This window comes from Styela clava, chromosome 12 (assembly GCF_964204865.1).
Source record: "Styela clava chromosome 12, kaStyClav1.hap1.2, whole genome shotgun sequence".
NCBI classification, from domain to species: Eukaryota; Metazoa; Chordata; class Ascidiacea; order Stolidobranchia; family Styelidae; genus Styela; species Styela clava.
In genome coordinates, this window is record NC_135261.1 from 19,224,239 (window position 1) to 19,239,617 (window position 15,379).

The window sequence follows — 15,379 nt, forward strand, 5'->3', positions numbered from 1 at the left end:
TCAGTTTTACTTTGTAACGTCATCCATGCATGAGTGAGCTTAGTCAGTTTCACTTTGTAACGTCATGTATGAGTGAGCGAAGTCAGTTCACATTTTTAACGTCATGCATGAGTGAGCGAAGTCAGTTTTACTTTCTAATGTCATGCATGAGTGCACTAAGTCAGTTTACTTTGTAACGTCATGCATAAGTGAGCATGGTCAGTTTTACTTTGTAACGCCATGCATGAGTGAGCGTAGTCAGTTTTACTTTGTAACTTCATGCATGGGTGAACGTAGATACACCAAATAAATTGCTGACTAGCATGACAGAGTATAGCAAGTTAAAAACCATAAAGGGGGGATTCGTTTTTCGTGCTTGGGAAGAATCAGATAAAATAAATAATTGACGAGAGAGTCGTGCTTGAGGAGACCCAATAAAATTTATATTTGACAAAAGAGAGACACCACCATAAGTATATCTCATTCTGCATGTACACTTGTGCAAGTGATCATTTCTATAGAGAATTTTCTTTCTAGGGTCACTTTGGCGACGATCTCCATGTTTAAACCAGAAACGTGACAATTTATAACAACCAATTTCGACACGCAGTTTTGTACATATATGTTGAGCAATACAACAGAGTGTGTCAATATGATATGTAGGGTATAAGCGACTTAGTACTTATGATGAGGATCTACATTCTACAAGAAGCCTATAACGTGTTGGGCGGTGATATTTTGCGCTATTAACTTCCTTTGATGTATCCCCTGCCAGATTTTTCGATAATTAAAAGCTCCACCACTTTGAATATGATTGAAATATATTGCAGTCGATGAAATACCGACAAGTAAATGCGATGAATGAAACAACAAAATTGTGTGGTGATAAAAACAAATGATTCCAGTATAGTAGATATAGACGTGTAAATATTTTTGCAATATAGATGGCCCAATAAATGGATATAGTAATGTTGAGGGTTGCTAAAGTTTACGACCAACCCAACAGGCAGGTTAAAACATACTTTATTCTAAAATATGCAAACAATAGCAACATTAAATTATGCAAAATAAATCAAACTCCTAACACTAAATAAATAGTAAACAGCCGACTGGCAATGACCAAAATAATAAATAAACAAGAATGAGAGAAAAAGAAAAGAAGTATAAAGGGTTTTGTTTACGCCGACAGGTCTATTCCTGCCCACAAACAGATGGTGAAATTGTTTCAAAAAAGGGAGTAATTTATGAGCGGTCAACCAAATAACAAAGCTCAATGACCGATATCTTGAAATAAACCCTGTCAAATATATACAAAATAAAACAAAGAAACTTTGTCTGTAACATGCTACGTCGAGATGGTAATCAATTAATTTCAGTCTCTGCTTAAGATAGTTATTTAACCCAATGTCAGGCATTCAAACTTGCACAAGATTTTAAAATGCCAGATCAAGCCCCATAAACGGCGCTCCAGAAGTGTGTGTACAAATATGGAGGTAACTAATTTTGTTGGGCCACTTTACATCAAGGAAAAAAACCTATGTTAAGGAGTATATTTACTTGACCAACACAGGCAGCCCGATTTCAAAATATAACTAAAATAAGGAAAATCTGAATGAAGGTATGGCTTAACCCAATTCACATACTACGGAAATATATAACTTATAAACTTATAGCATTGTGTAAAATATGAACCAGCTTGCAATTTTTTTTACAATTACCAGAATAATAATGAACGTGAAACTCTTCTAACATTTTCCCCCCATGCTTGTTTTTTGTCACAATATTCAAACATAGGTGAAGCAAGTATTTGCCTGAAGCAGAGGGCTAAGATTTTTGCAATCTTGTAATTTCCATGTCATACGATGCATCTGTTATTGAAGCTGACGTTTGCTATCTGTGTCCAAATCGTACGGTAGCCTACTTTCAGTTGATCAATTTTTGCTGGCACAGTTTCGGAAGAATCACAAAGTTGCAAAATAATCGCAATAACGTTTGTAAATTAGATTGTAGTCTATTATTTATAGGTCAAGAGCAGTGGAATGAAACGTAATGAAGACTTGGATAATGCTGTCAGAAGAAAGAAACATATATAGTCCAGTACCGACAGGCTGTGGCTGCTAGGACGTGTTACCGTAAATGATTGGGAACCACTGCATTAAGTAATAGAATCAGGTGCTTCTGGCAATAATGAAAATGGGCACCACAGAAATATCTGCACTTTAGTAATTTTCATAGACGATTTTTCAATAGGCTCAGTGTTTAGAATTAGACTAATTGGCAGATTTGAATCAGTCAAACCACATATACCTCGATATTGGCCGGTTGAAATAAAATACTCAAATAATAACTTGAATCTGTTTGTGAAGGATGAAAAAGCTGACTGAACGTAAGAAATTTGGTTCGCGGATTCACTTCTCAAATTATCTTACGCATCTTTTCGCAATTACGCATTTTTAACGAAAAAACTAAAATGACCAAGAGCTAAAATGAGATATCATTTTATTTCCACGAATACTGTAAAAGTGTAAAGCCAACGCAAACGATAGTTTCAGATGAACGACTTCCATTCAGCTATAACAACACTTCCTTTAAAACAATCCAGTATGTTTATTGTAATTTTTTAGAGTTAATTAGCCTAGTCGTGGATTGTCATGCGTGACGTTATTGAATAAGCTAGATTCTGATACACCAGGGCAGGGCAGGATCAGCACACGATACAGGTGGTCGTGGTAAAAAGGGAGGGCATGACAGCAGGCCAAGAAACATAAAAATGGTGGTGGTAGAAACCTGGGTAGAGAATAGAAATCAGCGAGTGCGGTCCCGCGGACGAAAATAATAAAAACGAGCAAGCAAATCGTCAGTCGATAAATAATACAATACAAGTAAAATGAAATATGGCGAACTCGGCGACCACATACACCACATAACGTTTGCACCTAATATATGACTAAGTATTCGACTTCGGTACTCCCGAAGTATGTAAACCAATATGGCGGGCACCGGGACGAAGTATGTGTATCAGGTTAGGGTTAGGCCATAATTTTATTCCAGTTTTCCTTATTTTGTTTTATTTCAAGTTAGGGGACTAGTCAAGATACTCTCGTAGTATTTGTACCTGAAATTATGGCCTAACCCCAACGTGGTACATATACTACGTTCCGGTGTCCGCCATCTTGTTACGCATACTTAAGGAGCACCGGCTATCGTGTCCATCTATTTGAGTATCGTTCTTTTATTATTTCAAATATAGTCTGATGGTGAAGATGAATAGAAGGAGGTAAAGTAATTGCTGACGTGTAAGTATGTCCATGGTGCAATATACTGCAAGGAAGTATTGGCTGAAGCAATGAGGTAGCTAGTGGCACATTATAGAGCGCATATGCTGTAGGCAATATGCTTTGTGTATGAAAAAAGTGCAAAGCGAAATAAAGATCGCAGAAAATCGACTTTCAAAGTATACAATGCAGTAAATTTCTACTAGACTCCGTATAGCGAGCGACTCATACGTTGAGTAAGTCTGTTGGCGCTTTTCTAATTTGGTGTTGGCATAATATAATTCGGTGACGTTTCAATGCAGACAAACGTAATCAAGGAATAATGATATGGTAAGAACGCTGGCGTATAATGAAAAATATTATCACAGGGTAAAATCAAATCTAGAAACACATTTATTTATAGAAGTTTGACATTCCTCAAATTCTCGTCTTTGTTCATGTGTCGCAATTCGAAAAATATTCTTTTCCTTTGATGTGTCTGAATAGCTGAGTCAATTAACTGGCCAAGTTTAATTTAAGTCGCCAATCCGAATCAATAAAAAAAGATAGTTCCCAGGTTATTCGTTCCTAATGCGAAGTCTTGAATAAATAGAAAAGTCATAAGCATCTCGAACAGTGATTATCAAAATTTTAATATATATCGTAATTTCTACAGTCTGTACGGCAAAGTTTATTATATTTCCAAACCGCGTAACTATATGACCAGGCTCATTGACTAGATTCGAGCATTGAATTTCCAACTTTTTCGCGGAATATAATGATTCAAGGCATGATGATTCAATGATTAAACAAGAATCGTTTAATTTTAGAAAGTTAGATAAGTCTTTGGCAATATTTAATTTAAGCAAATTCACAAAAGGGTAATTTACCCTGTACAAAGATCTGCTTAATGAATTTCAACACTTGTGACAGGAGCCGTTGTAAGTTGTCTATTTTCGTATATAATTTTTGATAAAATTAAAATAGCACTATAATGTTTTTGTTTCTAATAAATACGTGCATCCCGCCCTTTCTTTACCTCATATATATTTTGACATTTCAGTTTTGTAATGCGAGAATTATCCTCTTTTACTTTTAAGTTGACCTGATATGACTCAACACGGTATGTAACTATGATTTTTACAATACAATATATATTTCCCATTATTTGTTTTTTCAGGGAAAAAATGGGCTTGAAAATATTCGCAAAGGGTTGGAGATATCGTTCAACTCTTCTTATCATATAACGAGGTATTAAAAAAGCTATTGTGGACATTCCAACATCTTGTTCAATATTTGTATCATTGCGGTTGACATACAGACAAAACGAAATTAATCAAAATTACATGAAGAATGTATTACAGGAACAAAACAAAACAGCACCATTTGTTTTGTGAATTATTGAGGAGCTTTAAAAAAATCATCCAATTAGTTTTTGATTTTCAAAAGAATTCTTTACGGCTTTATGCTTAGCAAGAGTTATTTGCAAACTTCAGAATGTGAAATTCAGCTACAGAGCAACAACATTAAAAAATTTAGTTAGATAGCAAGATTTCATTTTAGGTAAATAATGATGCATCATTCACTATAACAGATATTACTAAAGTTGTAGGAGCAATTTACAAGGTAAGGAAAATATTACATTTGGGATATTGTCGTTGAATAGCCATAAATTTGACTTGATAAATTCATAAAAAATATTTTTTCGTTATTATTTGCTATACACTATCAAATACATCTTTTTTGAATCATTTTTAGTTTGAATTGAGTTTCAATTTGACAAACAAACGAAAAAATGAAAATTTCTTCTGTTTTTCAGAATATAATCTTATATTACACGCAATGGATCAGTAAAACAGTTGAAAACTCCGGTCTGTGTTGTATTGTGTTCGAGCATTTTCTGGAAAAGGGCGAATGCCGCTTAATCTACGTTGTAATTGTTTGCACCAAAATTGTTCAGGGAAGAAATATTGTTGGCGGTGAAAATCTCTTGAACTTGTCCCATCCAATTCGTTTTCAATCATTTCAAAAATTATATAATGCTGTCAGTGTTCATCAACCCTGTTAAAGATGCTAATGACGTTATTTTCCAGAATTCGTATGACCCAGCCGATGAGGAATGTATCATAAATGAATTCCTTCGGCGATTAAATGAGGCAGCAAATACAAATATTGAATAGAAGTTGATTTTTCGTCGGGAATATATGCTAACAAAGCCGGCTTCATAGAAAACTAAAATCGAATGAGGAATCTATTAGCGTTGGTTGGCTATGCTTGATAACTAAATATTAATGAAAATAAAGCTGACCAATTGAGACAGACAATCTTAAACGGGAACTTTCACAGTTAGGAGTTTGAAATCTCACACTAAATGTAGATATAATGAGATTTTTGTACGTTTTAGTGAGTTTTTTGGTAGTTTTTGCATGTTTTAGCTTGATAAATGACAAATAACGATCAATGTGTTTGGACAATAAAAGTGCTTGTTTTGTATTGCACTGTTTCCCTATACTTGACACTATTGTGGCCCGCAAACAATACAAAAATAATTGTGGGGCCCGCGTGTACCCATAGAATACGTCAGCGTCGGAAAGTTCTCAACAACTTTTATCATTTTTTTGCTGTTCCGGTGAAGATATCCGGTCAATATCTTTTGTTAAATCACTTTCATATTTCTTCATATCTCTATTCATGAATCGATATTTTTTTCCGTCTATGTAATCAGAATGTAGAAGAAACGTTTTAAAACTGCTTTTTTCGATATTGTAATCGTACAAATGTGATGATACTCCACGTTCGGTTGATTTATAGTCGATGTTTACAGCACATCCTGCGATACTGTCGATCGTTATGTTAGTATTTAGAACATTGAACCATTCTCCGTTTGATATGTCTCCGTTCAGCTGATGCGCCGAATCATGTCCCTGAACACTTTACTCATTGCTGCCATACGTTGCAGTTAAAAATATGAGAACATGAAGCCAAAAAATAAAATGTTCCTTCCCATCTTCACCAACCAACAATAAAATTATTCGGGTACAGTTGTTTGCCAGGGCAACCTGTGAAAACTCAATGCTGCTGGATGCAAGAGAATAACATGTCGTTTTGCTTTATGTGTTTTTTCATTCCGATTGTAATGATATTGAAGACGTACTTAAGGGTAAACAGTACATCTCGCTTTTTATGTGCGATTCAAGCATGGATGAAACTTTTTCAAGCAAGGAATGTATATCGATATACCGTGAATTCACACGACTATCTGATGTATGTTTTCTAGGCATATATATGATAGAACCAACTTTGGGCATATCTTGAATGCATATTTCAAACGTATTTTGCGTATATTATGTAGTTTCTATAATCAGTATAAATAAATCTATATCTTATCTTAGAAAAAGTTTCGACAAGTTCTTTTTCAATATCTCGTTGTTTTGGTAAAATTGCAACTATACCGCCTTCAAAGCCAATTTCCATTTTTTCTAAATTTCTATTTATCAACCGATATTTTCCGTCATCTATATATTTATAATAAACTGGAATTTTTTTGTATTTTTTTCGTTCGATGTTGTGCCAATCGTATCAGCAAATCCTCCGCGCTTGGGTGATTTGTAATTGCCCATTGCCATACATACTTTTATCCTTAGTAATGCAGGTGACAGGGGTACCATCCAAACAAATGCAAAGGATAAATAGCAGCAAACTTGTGAATGATATATCTATTTTCATCTTTAGCAACCAACGTTAAATTGTTGAATCCTTGGGTCTGTCGCTACGACAAGAAAGGCATAATCATGATATGTTCCTTGTTTGCGCGTTTTATTGATTGCAAAAGAAACGTGAAATGATTTGTCGGCAACATTTTTTCGTACAGGGTCTGTAATCTCAAAAAACATACACTATCATCGCATAATTTTGTATGTAGCTAATCAATTGACACGCAGCCCCTGCTCACAGCAACTATAGGGTAATCTATGTCATCCATGCAAACCACGGGAATTCGCACTACAAATGTAAATTTTTATTCTGAAATCTGAACGAATCTAATTAGTGCACACACTCTCAATCTTGAAAAATGGATTGGAAGAAGCATCATGGATTTTGCATTACTGGATGCATTACAAAACGATTACAAGCGCAAAGGATTTGCGTATGAGGTTGACTATAACATCGAAAAGAAAAATACAAAAAGTTTAAGTTCATTACAAATATATAGACGCCGGAAAATATCGGATTATGCATAAAAATTTGGAGAAATTGGAAACAGGCTTTGAAGGCGACATTGATGTAATCTTGCCAAAACAACGTAAAATTGAAGAAGAACTTGTCGAAAATTATTCAAAGATAAGATATAGATTTATCTATACTGATTATAAAAATTACATAATGAATGCAAAATTTATTGACAAAAACATCGAAGGAAACTCGAGAGGGGTTGGGTAGGCATGCGCAATCGATATCCGACTGCAGAAGATTTTTTGCGAGTCTTCAACAAAATGATTGAAATAGGAAATGGATGGAATGCCGTATAATATTGTATTTTAAATTTGTATATGTAGAAAACTAATAAAAATAATTTTTCCGAAAAACGATGTGTTGTATGACATTACTCTCTCTAAAATATTCAGTGGAGTGTTAAAATATATTCAAGTCAACTTTTATCTTTGATGAGTAGTTAAATACTTGATATATATATTATACAGGGTGCCTCAAAGTAAGTAAGTGAAGGTGGGCCACGGGGCACAACAGAAAATCAACTCTCACACTCATACTATACCCGAAATCAGGTCTGCGGTTCAATTTTTGAATCCGCCCTTCGTTGAGTTACAACGTCCTCGCAAACGGACAACGGCTGTGAGCGACGTAAGTTATGAGATAAAATTTGTTTGGAGGGTTGAAACTAAAATTTTAGCATTGAAGTTTTATTGTTTTTCTACCATAGCCTTTCCAACATGACTAACCAACGTCTGATATTTTTCAGCTTCAGTCAGCTGTAAAACATTCAAAACGTTGGCGTTTCGATGTGCATTCCTAATCTCGACGTGGGGTAGTGAAAATATTTGTTCCCTGTGGGGAACAATGGACCGGGGTTTAGTAGAACATGCTCCACTGGGCACAATTCGACAGTTTTTGATTCATCAAGTGCTTGGAAGTCTAGAAATGCGTTATGTTTTGAGCACTATTAGGTTACCTTTTGACCCATAGCTCAATATGAAATGTAAACAAGATTCAATTTGTTTTGATGTGTGTCGCTAGGGAATTTTTTTTTTTTTTTTTTTGCCTTCCTAATTTATATGCTTCTTGCCAAACAGCAATTTTTCACCTCATTTCTTGGGTCAATCTCCTTGTCATTCTGTGGGTTGATGAAAAATGCAAACAATATCTAAATTTTACTTTTAGGATGTTTCTTGATGAAATGAACGCTCTATGATGAGTACCATTTTTTTGCCTTCCTAATTTATATGCTTCTTGCCAAACAGCAATTTTTCACCTCATTTCTAGGGTCAATCTGCTTGTCATTCTGTGGGTTGATGAAAAATGCAAACAATATCTAAATTTTACTTTTAGGATGTTTCCTGATGAAATGAACGCTCTATGATGAGTACCTGAAAAGAAAATCATAATTAAAAGTGTATACTTACTTTTGAGACACCCTGTATATATATATGCTTTATATTTAGGCTTACGTCCCGTTTTAAGCGGGACATTCCCACTTTTCACGTCTTGTCCCGGCGTCCCGACCGTTCAGCCAAAAGTTCCGGTTTGGCGTTAAGTCAGCATAATACACGAACATTACCAATTAGCATGTTCTTGGTACTGTTGTTGCTGTGTAGCGTGCCGGAAGCCTATACTTACTGAAGGCGGTTTTGTTTGTTCCGTTGTTTTCCGCTAACATTGTTGGCGGTTCATTGGTACAATTTGTTACGTGTAATCCCTGTACGTCAAGAGGTTGCTAGTCAGCAGGACATAAAAGTCGTACGCAAGAATGTAACATCGAACAACGTCTTTTTAAAGAAGGTGTTATCTACAGAACAATATGGTTGGGCGAATAAGTAAATTATCATTGCTTGAAAGCGTACATAAAAAATTCTAAATTCGAATTATTGTGTATCGTTAGTAAACAGTAATATAGAGTATAATAAGTAAATTCTCATTGCTTGAAAGCGGCAGGCAATTTTATTATTCTTTTTCTTTTTGCTGTACATAAAAAAAATCTAAATTCAAATTATTTTGTATCGTTAAAGTCAATTCCTTGCTATTTTCGAACTGAACCCGATAATTAGACAGAGAATATGCGCATGAACTCTCGTTTACAATATGGTCAATGAAGACTGTCGGGATGGCTTTAAATGTAGGCTTATGTGGTAAAATCGGAAAATGTGAAGCCAGAAAAATCACAGCTAACGGGGGTTGGTCTTTGGAGGCGTCCCGCTTTGGAGTCATTAAAATATGGTAACTCTATATATATTCCATGTGAATGTAATGAAACGGATATAAGTAAATCACAGCTATTTGCTCGAATTCGGGGTGAGTTTGTCTTGAAGTAACACAGGGCTTTGTATTTTTTTGTGAGAAAAGCAACGTGTGGCAATGAGGAAAGTGTTCAGGTACATGATACTGCGTATCAGATAAACTGGGGCAGATTGGACGGTAAATGGTTCGATGTTCTGAATGCTAACCTAAGAATCGACAGCATTTCAGGGTGTGTTGCAGCAAACGAATATAAATCAACCGAACGTGGTAGATTCTTTTATCAGTTAGATTACAATATCAAAAAGATAAGATTTAAAAAGATTCCCCTAATCTCTGATTATATAGGAGACGACAGATATCGAATTATGAATGGTGATCGGAACAGGTTTGAAAGTGAATTAACAAAAGACATCAGATGACAGAGTAGTTAAACACTTTATAGTGAAAATTTATGTTAAACACTTTATAGTGAAAATAGTCTGCACATATAAATTGGAATGGATACTGGTTGGATTGTGGACGTAGGTGGGTTGCTCGGCTGAGATGGTGCCATACGATTGCAGTGCTTGCATCTTGTCCTCGCAGCTATGATACCATTTGGGATGCCTGGCCAGAAAACGGATGTCTCTGCTCGTGATGTCATGACATAGATGATACCCTTGATGGGCAGAATGAGTGGATTTTAGGATGCGTTCCCTGAGGTACGGTGGAACCACAATCCGGTTCTTGTAGAGCAGGGTGGGCCTTTTTCGGCTCGGGTGCCAAAATCGGCTAAATTTATCGACATAATTCTTCCGCGTGCCTACCAATATAGAAACAATGCTTTGCTACTGTCAAAACAAAAAACTTTTTAAACATGTACAGACAGATCCACTATTCGGTAAAATATCAGTCCTGCAAATAGATTTGATTACTTTTCTTATTCTATATCAGTGAGCCTTCTGCTGCTGCATTACCGCTGATGGAGATTTTACATTGGTTTTATATTTGGTAACTTTCAAAAAAATAGACAAACTACTCGTTTCATCTTTTGGGATACTCCTGTTACGAGACTTAATAAAGTTCATAACTGAGAACAGAGATTCACAAGCACATGTAAATGAAAACATACATGAGTAATGCAGTTGCAAAGTTTTTAAGACACGAAATATTTTTGGCAATGGCATTCCAATCATGCAATAATTCGTTTTCTGCACTTCTCTCTTGTATTCCCTTCTCTAATCGCTTATAGTTCTTTCGAAATCAATTTATAACAGTAAGGTAGCAAATAGTAACTCTAACCAACATGAGCTATACTTCATAAATCAGGCAGAAATGAAGAAAAAGGGCAGCACAGACGAACTATATTACGTAAGAATGTAGCCAAATGAATGCTGCGGTCTTCTCGACAAATTTCTCGGGACCTCACTCTTTTGTTACGTCATAATATAATTCTTTGTAGTCAATTTTGGCACGCGTGCCAGGGGTTGCCCACCCCTGTTGTAGAGTATTATCCCGTCGTAAGTGTGGAGGTCGTTACGAAATCTATGATCTAGTTCCACGGGGAGTTCATACGGAATTCTGGGATGCCATCTTTGATCATAGTCATGAGTTTTGCCTATAATAGCGACATGCCTGGGTCGCTATTAGTGGCTACTTTTACGTCGTCCCATGTAACTGATTGTAGGCTGTTGAGAGCATGGATTGTGGTGGCATTTTCGCAGGATGTGAGAAACTTCTCTGATTCATTAGATATGCAGATGTTAGCAATGAAAGAGCCAGGTAGAAAGGGTATCGAATTATGATCATTAGAATGCTCGATTGCGTTATCTAATGCAGATATGTCATCAATCAATGTCATCTTTGTTGCTTTACCAACTGGATGTCTTGACATGCTGTCAGCCGCTAGTTTTTTTAGGCCTGGAACGTGTATCATTTTGAAATGGTAGCGTAGCAACTTCATTAGGTTCATTAGGTGAGGGTTCGAAATGTTCTCCAGTGATCTGTCTCCAAATATTTTCAAGAGTGGTTTGTGATCAACACCAACTGTAAGGTTCTCGTACCCAAGAACAAAATAGCGCACTCTCTCAAAGGCGTCAACAACAGCTAGGGCCTCGCCTTCTACTGACGCATAGCGTGATACCGACAAGTGTTATTTTCCATCCTGATTTGCAGAAGAATGGGTTTTGTGTGGGACATGAACAGTGTTTTTGAAGAAGCCGGAATCTTATCCCGGCTTTGCTCCAATCAGTGGTTAGGCATGTGGGTCTATCTTTGTCATAGATTTCGATTCAATTTCTCTGGTGATTGTTTTTTTCGATTCCTCGAAGAGCTGGTTAAGTTCTTCCGTCCAGACAAATTTGGTCGACGGCTGGAGCTATTGGCGGAATGGTAACATCTTTTTATCTGATGCAAAAGCGTATGATACCTGGTTCACCATGCCAAACCAGGACCGGGCATCGGTTAAGCTCGAGCCACTGAACAGCTTGGAAAAATGCTTTTTCAATGCTGTCCGACCATAATAATGTGTCATCGATACACTTCGTTTTGTCATAAATATCAGAGGCGATTTTGTCAAAACGTCTGCTGTAGCCATCGCCAGATGCAATATATCCCTGTGGGGCTGTTTTGTAACGGCATCTGCCCCAAGGTGTGATGAAACTTGTTAGATGGCGGTCATCTTTGTGTAGGGGTAGGCTATGGTAGCCGCTCCAAGCATCGAAAACTGTCTTCTTTGTGTTACGAGGTACCTGGTGAGCTTGGTAGAAAGGTGATAAAGTGTGATGTGTTTCGCGACTAGCAAACTTGTTCAGGGGCTGTAGATCAACAGTTCCTCGAGGATTACCATTTTTCTTTGCGCATATAACCATTTCGTGGCACCATGTGACCGATAGGGACAGGTTCGATTACTCCTAGTTGAGTGTTTAGGGAACAAATCAGTATTTGCTATTGTTTTTGTATTTGCGGTTGTTTCTGGCTATTTCTGTTGCTCTCTGATCTGATCTTATGAAGACTATCGTTATCCCCTTTTTCTCTCCTAACGAATGGTCGCTTTTATGCTGGTTTTGGTATCCTTAGGGCATGACACATTATCGTCATCGTACCCTACAGCAAGGGTCCGCAACTACATTTTAGCGCGACCAAAAAATTTTTCAACTTTTCGCGACCCAAGCATTTGGTAAACATGTAATTAGTTATCGATTTTAAGACTATTGTCGACACTAGCATTTTTCTTGCACAAAATATATGAAACTTATCACATAAAAACGTTATTTGATTCTCAGTGGAGAACTTTTGCCGTGTCCTGTTTTTCCGCAGTAAGTACATGTGGCTTGCATCTTATCGGACGTGGGCTTGACTTGAATGCGCCCCTTTCGATATGAGCTGATGGCGTCTGTGGACTGGGAATCGAACAGTCTGAAGGCGGATCTGTTGCCCGATTCTTTGGCTTTGACGAATTTGAAGACTTCTTCCAGGGTCATGTTTTGGTTCGGGTCCCCAAGAAGATCTAGTTGAAAGTCGGAGTTACCTATTCCTCTAGAGAGGATGTCGCGCATAATTTCTTCTGTATAATTCACATCTTGACTGCATGAGGGACTGCATTACAGACTGTCGCTTGGCCACGAATGCGGGCGCCAAAGTTTCTTACAGGTTCGTCTCTGTCTTGTTTCATGTTGGCGAGCTTGACTCTGGCGATCATGGCATTTTCCTTTGATAGCGTTCAGTATGTCTTGTTCTGATTTCCCTGTAAGATTAGGTGAGGTGCGAGTTAGATCTTTGCGCAGTGGATCGTCACAGCATTCCAATAGTTGGAATATTATGTCTTGGCAAAATATTTTTGTGGCAGCTTTGTAGTCTGTTCATCTTGATTCAAAATATGTCCATTCTTCAGTTGAGCTAGCAGATGTGATGGTTGGACGTTTTACTTTCTCAACTTGGGTTGTGGGTTGTTGAGTTTTTTGTGCGCTGTGTGTGGTAGCGTGTAAATTCAGCAATGCAGCAACAATAGAGGCCTCATCCTCTGTTTCAAATTCACATTCGTTGATTGGGCATCTGATCTTTGGCATCTTGATGTCACAAGGTATCCCACATAGGGTAAATCATAGATAATTATATATCACTATTTGTTTATTAGGCTATCAGTAAATAATGATTTACCCACTATATGAAAAGAAAGTATATGGTGAATAACAAATACCAATAAATATATAAACATAAAGAAATGCACAATTGTCTGTTTTTAGCTCTCATTCTAAAAATAGGTTGGCTCTGGTTTTACTTGCGAAATCCTGTTAACAAGCTGGTATATATACTTGTGATGGATCATGGCTAAGGCAACGTGCTAAATTTGTTTTCGATTGATATTCATGCTAAAATTTAAAACAAAATGATATTTTGTAATGTGGTTTAATATTTTGATAAAATTATATTTAAGCAGGATCAAAAAAACGCCGCTCCCGAAGTATGTGCACCAAGATGGCGCACAACCTGAACCATAACCTGGTACAAATACTATGTTCAGGATGTGCGCTATCTTGGTGCATATACTTCTGGAGCTCTGAAAAAAAAAAACGGAGATTGGCAACAGCAAGCGGATGTACTTGATGAATATCCAGCTTGTCAAGTTGAAAATAGTACGATAAATTGACATGTAAAAATAGGAATGATTTAAGACAGAGGAATAAGACTCGGAAGCATGAAAATGTTTTGTGAAACCGTAGGTATATGCATAAGCTGCCTGGAGACAATTATGAACGTAGAGGATAAGAGCATGTATATATACTGGAATGAATTTTCTCGAATCATTGACTATACTCTATCGACCGTAAAGAAGATTTCGAATATTTAAAATTATTAGTATATTTTGCAATAGAAACGTGAATAAAAAGAAAAGTGAGAATCTGTGAATGGCTTGTGTGTAAATCTTGCCAATCCTTCCGACCATTACTTTTTACCGACGGCGTCTATATTAAGAAACGTATAGCAGTCACATCGCATGAACTAAACTGACAACACAATCTTGTCCCAAACCAAGCTAATTCGTGGCGAGTTCGCTTTACGTAATATCAATACTTTTCGAAATTCTCAAAATACCCAAATCAAAACCTAATTAACAATAAATTTGGTCATAGTAATTATATTTAACGTATTTTTTAGCATTTTTTTTTATCAATGGCTAAATTGTCAAATAGTGATATTATCTTACAGGTTACGAGTTAGTCATTATTTTCATTCATATACTGGTGTGATAAACGTAACAACGTAAACGTAATCAATAACATTTTAACATACAATATTCTGAATAATAGCAAACATCGAGGACTGTTGATGAAATTAGTATATATATATATATATAGATATGTAACTAACATTGATAAATAATAGTTGGTTAGCTCAAATAATGACTTCAGTCAGTTTCTGGACATGTTGAAGGAGGAAATTTTGCAGATATTGCGACATCATGCAGGACGTTAATGAAGGCTGCAACCTGTCACAAAGTTGGATTTGGACTTGGAAAAAATCCACGAATCACCTGATGATCTGAACAAAGTAAAGCACACAAGTTTTTTCGATAAGATTCTGATATCACCAGACCTTGCATATATATATATAGCTAAGGCAAAACGAGACTGCTGTTCATGTCCACAATGGGTTGAGAACAAACGTTTGAACTCAATGGAAGGAGTATTTATATT